This window comes from Bison bison, unplaced genomic scaffold (assembly GCF_000754665.1).
Source record: "Bison bison bison isolate TAMUID 2011002044 unplaced genomic scaffold, Bison_UMD1.0 scf7180017864492, whole genome shotgun sequence".
Classification (NCBI taxonomy): domain Eukaryota; kingdom Metazoa; phylum Chordata; class Mammalia; order Artiodactyla; family Bovidae; genus Bison; species Bison bison.
In genome coordinates, this window is record NW_011495051.1 from 7103793 (window position 1) to 7109372 (window position 5580).

Genomic DNA, 5580 nt, shown 5'->3' on the forward strand with positions numbered 1-5580 from the left:
CATCCTGCACAGAAACTCCACAAAGGCAGAGCTTTGCTTTTGTAGAGTTTTGTTCACTATTTTATCCCTAATACCCAGGACAGGGTTTGCACACAGCAAACAATGCTGAGTAAATGGAATTAAAATCAGTGAGCCAGGACTCGAACCCACATGAATTTGAAATGTTGGTGCTTAACCTCTCACAAAGGAAGGGCATAATTACCCAGATCCTCTTGGACTGAGGACAGTTGAGATGGGGTCCGCTTTTCATTTTCATTCCAGCACTCCCCAAAATACCAGTTGGAGAGTGAAGAGAGGATTGGGGCACAGGCTAGGGTTGTCCCAGGCCTTTCTACAGTTGCCGACTCCGTCGTCCAGCCTTGAGCTTTGCAAAAAGATGCTTTGCAGGAAAAGCATCTGGTTGAACAAGAGAACTTTTTTTTTTTTGGTATTTAGTTATTTACTTAGTTGTGGCATGCTTGATTTCCTTGAGGCACGTGTGATCTTTTAGCTGCTGTGTGCAGGATCTAGTTCCCTGATCAGAAATGGAACCTGGGCCCCCTGCATTAGGAGCATGGAGTATTAGCCACTGGACCACCAAGGAAGTCCCTATGGACTGTAGCCCACCAGGCTCCTCTGTCCATGGGATTCCCCAGGCAAGAATATTCAAGTGGGTTGCATTTCCTTCTCCAGGCGATCTTCCCCACCTAGAGACGGAAACTGACTCTTAAATCTCCTGCACCAGCAGGTGGGTTCTTTACCACTAGTGCCACCCGGGAAGGCAGGGAGTCCCTAAGAGACCTTTTTTAAAAAGTGAGCCAGATTGGCAAAAATCGTAACACTTGACAACAGACAGTGCTGGGAGACTTAGGGAACATCACTGATAGGAATGGCAGTTGGTCCATAGCCTTCAAAATGATAAGTGTCCTTACCTTTTCTGGTGACTGATTTTACATGTCAGGTCAATTGGGCCAGGGGGTGCCCAAATACTTGGTCAAATGTTATTCTGGTTGTGCCTATGAGGGTGTTTTTGGATGAGATTAATATTTGAATTTGCAGACTGAGTAAAACAGATTGCCCTCCTCAATATGGATGGACTTCATCTGATCAGTTGGAAGCTCGAATAGAACAAAACGTCTGATCTCCCAACCCCCTCCATCCAGTAAGAAGGAACTCTTCCTGCCCAACTGCCTTGAAGTGGGACATGGTTCTTTTCCTGCCTTTGGACTGAAACATCAGCTTCTCTTAGGTCTCAAGGCTGCCTGCCAGTTCTCAGATGGACCTTATACTGTTGGCTGTCCAGATCCTCAGACCTTTGTTCTTGGACTTGAACTACATCATCTATTCTCCTGGGTCTCCAGCTTGCCAACTGCAGATCTTTAGTCTATAGCCACATAATAAATCTGTCTCTCTTCCTCTCTCTCTCTCTCATATATGTACATTGGGTTGACCAAGATGTTCATTCGGATTTCTCGTATGAACTTTTTGGCCAACCCAATATATACACACACACATATATATATTTTTTTCTATTGGTTCTGCTTTTCTGGAAAGCCCTATCTAATATATTTTCTGAACCACCAAATCTCTTTTTTAGAATATTCTTAACGACGAATATGTGTAGGCGTGGAGTGATTTTTTGCAGGGAGCCTTTTAAAAACAAGTCACACTGTAGATCCGTCAACATGGAACAGGTGAGAGTCAAAGATGATGGCAGAATATGAGCACTTTGTTTCAGTAAAAGAAAGGCACTATGGTGCTGCGGTTAAGAGTGTGGGGCTCTGGATCCATATTCCATGGGTTTGGGACATGCCCTGGTGGTTACTGGCTGTGTGACCTAGGACAGGAGTCTTGACCTCTCTGTGCCTCAGTTTCCTCCTCTGGGAAATGGGTATATTAATAGTGCCTGCTTCAGTAGTCCTGTTTGTTTTTTAACTTTTTTGTTTGTTTTGCCACACTGCAAGACATGTGGAACTTCTCCACCAGGGATCAAACTTGTGCCCCCTGCAGTGGAAGCGTGGAGTCCACTGGACCACCAGGGAAGCCCTGTTTTTAACTTTTTATTTGGAGATAATTTTAGGCTTACAGAAAAGTTGCAAAAAATAGCTCAGAGAGTTCCCAAATACCCTTCACCCTGCTGCCCCGGCTGTTAACATCTTACATAACCATAGTACATTTATCAAAACTAAGAAACTAACCTTGGCACAATACTATTAATAAACTACAGACTTGCTTTGGATTTCTCCAGTTTTTTTAACTCATGTTCTTCTGTTTCAGAACCCAATCCAGGGTCCCTCATTGCATTTAGTTTTCATATCTTCTTAGACTCCTTTGCCTGTGATAGTCCCTCAGTCTTTCCTGACCTTGACACTTTTGAAGAGTACTGGTCAGTAATTTTCTAGCCTGTCTTTCAGTTTGGTTTTTCTTGATTAGCCTGGAGATTTTGAATTACTGGAAAGGATACCAGAAAAGTGATGCTCCCTTCCATACCAAGGGCTAATGATGTCACTATGACTCATTGCTGGCGATGTTAATGTTGGTCCCTTGGTTAAAGTGATGCCTGCCAGAATGCTCCACTTCGAAGCTGCTATTTTCTTCCAGTTATTTTGAGAATTGCATGTTTAAGGGTCTACATAAGGGCTTCACATATATTATTGTGCTCTGTTTTTAAAAAATAACAAAATATATGTATAAATGCCTGTGTTTGAATCAACTACTTCTGGAAGGATAAATAAGGAGAGTTGCATCTGCCTCAGGAGGAAGAGAAACACAGAGGGCGGTTAAGGCTGTGACCACATTGGTGACCCCACTACCGCCCGCTGCCTCGAGCCTTCTTCACCCACAGCTCAGCTGAGCAGAGCGAACTCCACCTACTCAGGGCTTGGCATGCCCAGCAGAGGGCAGTAGTACGCCCAGCGGCTGCCCACGTGGCTGTCAACGTGCTGGGGCGGGGGTGCGCCAGCCCTCCTGGACCGGCAGTTGATTGGCTGCAGCCCCTCTTAGGTTGGCCAATCACAGGAATCTGCGAGACAGATGTTCTGTGGCTGCGCAGAGTCGCTGAGGCATCCTAAGGATGGCTGCATCTTTCTGTCCCCCTGTCTGTGCCCTGCTTCATGGAGGCCAAGGCTTGCAAAAGTGGCTTTATGGGAGCGGAGAACTGTCCTCTCCGGGAGCCTCTGCTACTGCCAACCCCTCTTATTTTGTGCTAATCTATTTGAGTTGTTAACAGCCTAAAACCAGGGCTTTCTGGGAGCAGCCCAGGAGCCCCTCACACCACTCTGACCTCCTCATATTCCCCTGTTCATTCCAGCCAATCACAAAGGGCCTTTGCAGTTGCCCCTTGTACCCGGTGTGTGTGTGTGTACATGTGTGTGCATGCTCAATCATTTCTGACTCTTTGCAACCTCATAGACTGTAGCCCGCCAGACTCTTCTGTCCATGGGATTTCCCCAGCAAGAATACTGAAGTGGATTGCCATTTCCTCCTCCAGGAGATCTTCCCGACCCAGGGATAGAACCCGTATCTCATGTGTAGGCAGGCAGATTCTTTACCATTGAGCCATCTGGAAAGCCCCATGATAAGGTGAGTCCCCTGTAATAAGAATAGCATAGGGAATCCTCTGGTGGTCCAAAGGTTAGGACTGGAGGTCCGAGCTTCCACTGCAGGGGGCATGGGTTTGATCCCTGGTAGGGGAACTAAGATCCACATGCCAGGATGGTGCAGCAAAAATTTTTTAAAAATACCCCCAATAAAACCCTGCATACACTTATATCGCTGTTTGCATAGATAAATTCAATTAAATCTCAAACAAACAACCCTATAAGGTTATTATACTTGGCCCATTTCAGGAGTGAGACGATCAAGGCACAGATGGAGTAAGCACTAGCCCAGACCCACGAAACTAGATTAACAGAGCCTGTCTCTACTTGAGCTTCCCAGGTGGCGCTAGTGGTAAAGAACCCGCCTGCCAATGCAGGTTGGACTAAGACACACGGGTTTGATACTTGGGTCGGGAAGATCCCTGGGAGAAGGAAGTGGTAACCCCCTCCGGTATTCTTGCCTGGGAAATCCCACGGACAGAAGAGCCTGGTGGGCTGCCATCCATAGGGTTCACAGAGTGGGACACAGCTGAAGCGACTTAGCATGCACAAGCACATCTTCGTCACTAATGATAATGTTGAAAACTCAGTGCCTGGCTCAAACATTTGTTGAACAAGTGAAGGAATCCACATCACTTCCACCTTTAATATTTCATTCCCACATTTCAGGTGAGAAAACTGGGGCCGCCCAGGTGTATTCACAAATACACACCTCCGCCTCTTACCCCCCACCCCTCCTCCCACCCCCCACAAGTCCAGTCTCGCATTGCTCAGTCACTCCTTCCCCAAGCAAACTCCTAAGTCCCCCGTGCTGTTGCCCTAGTTAAAGATGGGGTCTGCCTCCTTACGAGGCGGGACCAAGGACTTTCCACCTTTCTATTGGCGTTTCTCCCTTTGGGGCGGGACCTCTCTAAACCGGCGGTCTTGATTTGCTGTCTCCCTGGCGGCTCGTGACCCGGAACATCTCTGGGCAACATGGCGGCGCCCAGCAGCAAGACAGAACGGGCAGGGATTCCGCGGCCAGCCGCGTGAATAGGTAGGTCGCGCGTGGGGAGGCAAGCGCGAACTTCTGGGAACCGGGGAGGCCCGTTCTGGGCTGTCAGTGCGGGAGGGAGGCTTCGGAGGACCCCGGTTTCCGGGCCAGGGCACCATGACCTTTCGGCGTACCGGGCCGGGATGTGCCGGCAAAAGCCGCACTCAGTTTACCTACGTCTCCACGTCCCTAATCTCCAGTTTTGCAGATGAGACAGCTGAGGCTCAGAGAGATTAGAGCTTTCTTTCACGGTCACGCTACAAGCCGGCCGCTAGGCTGGAATTCGACGCCTGGTCTGTCGCTGTCACCCAAAGGAGTCAAAATCCTGGCAGCCAGCCTCAGAGCTGTTGTAGGTACATCCTGCCTAGGGGTTCAGATTTTTAGAAGTTTGGTAGAAATTTAGCTCTTCCTGATTCAACTGATACTTGTTGGGTACCTACATTATACCAGGCACTGTCCCAGGTGCTGGAGACACAGCAATAAGGCAGACACACACACACACACACACACACACACACAGTCCCGGGTGCTAGAGACACAGCAATAAGGCACACACACACGTCCCGGGTGCTGGAGACACAACAATAAGGCAGACACACACAGACATACACACACACACACACACAAGTCCCGGGTGCTAGAGACACAGCAATAAGGTAGACACACACACACACACAAATCCCGGATGCTGGAGACACAGCAATAAGGTAGACACACACACACACACAAGTCCTGGGTGCTGGAGACACAGCAATAAGGCAGACACACACACACACTGGAGACACAGCAATAAGGCAGATACACACACACACACACACACACACACACACACACTCTCTCTCTCTCTCTCTCTCTCTCTCTCACACACACACACACACACACACACACACAAGTCCCGGGTGCTGGAGACACAGCAATAAGGCAGACACACACACACACTGACACACACACAGTCCCGGGTGCTAGAGA

At 48.4% G+C, this 5580-nt stretch overlaps 1 protein-coding gene across 1 annotated transcript in view; it reads left to right on the forward strand.

The window, feature by feature from the left end:
• The first annotated feature begins 4516 nt into the window (after nt 1-4516).
• Nucleotides 4517-5580, forward strand: part of ECSIT (ECSIT signalling integrator) — a 12382-nt gene continuing 11318 nt past the window's right edge. Inside the window, exon 1 of the mRNA XM_010828311.1 lies at nt 4517-4614. The gene's annotated coding sequence lies outside the window, so the exon portion shown is untranslated. The remainder of the gene's footprint in view (nt 4615-5580) is intronic.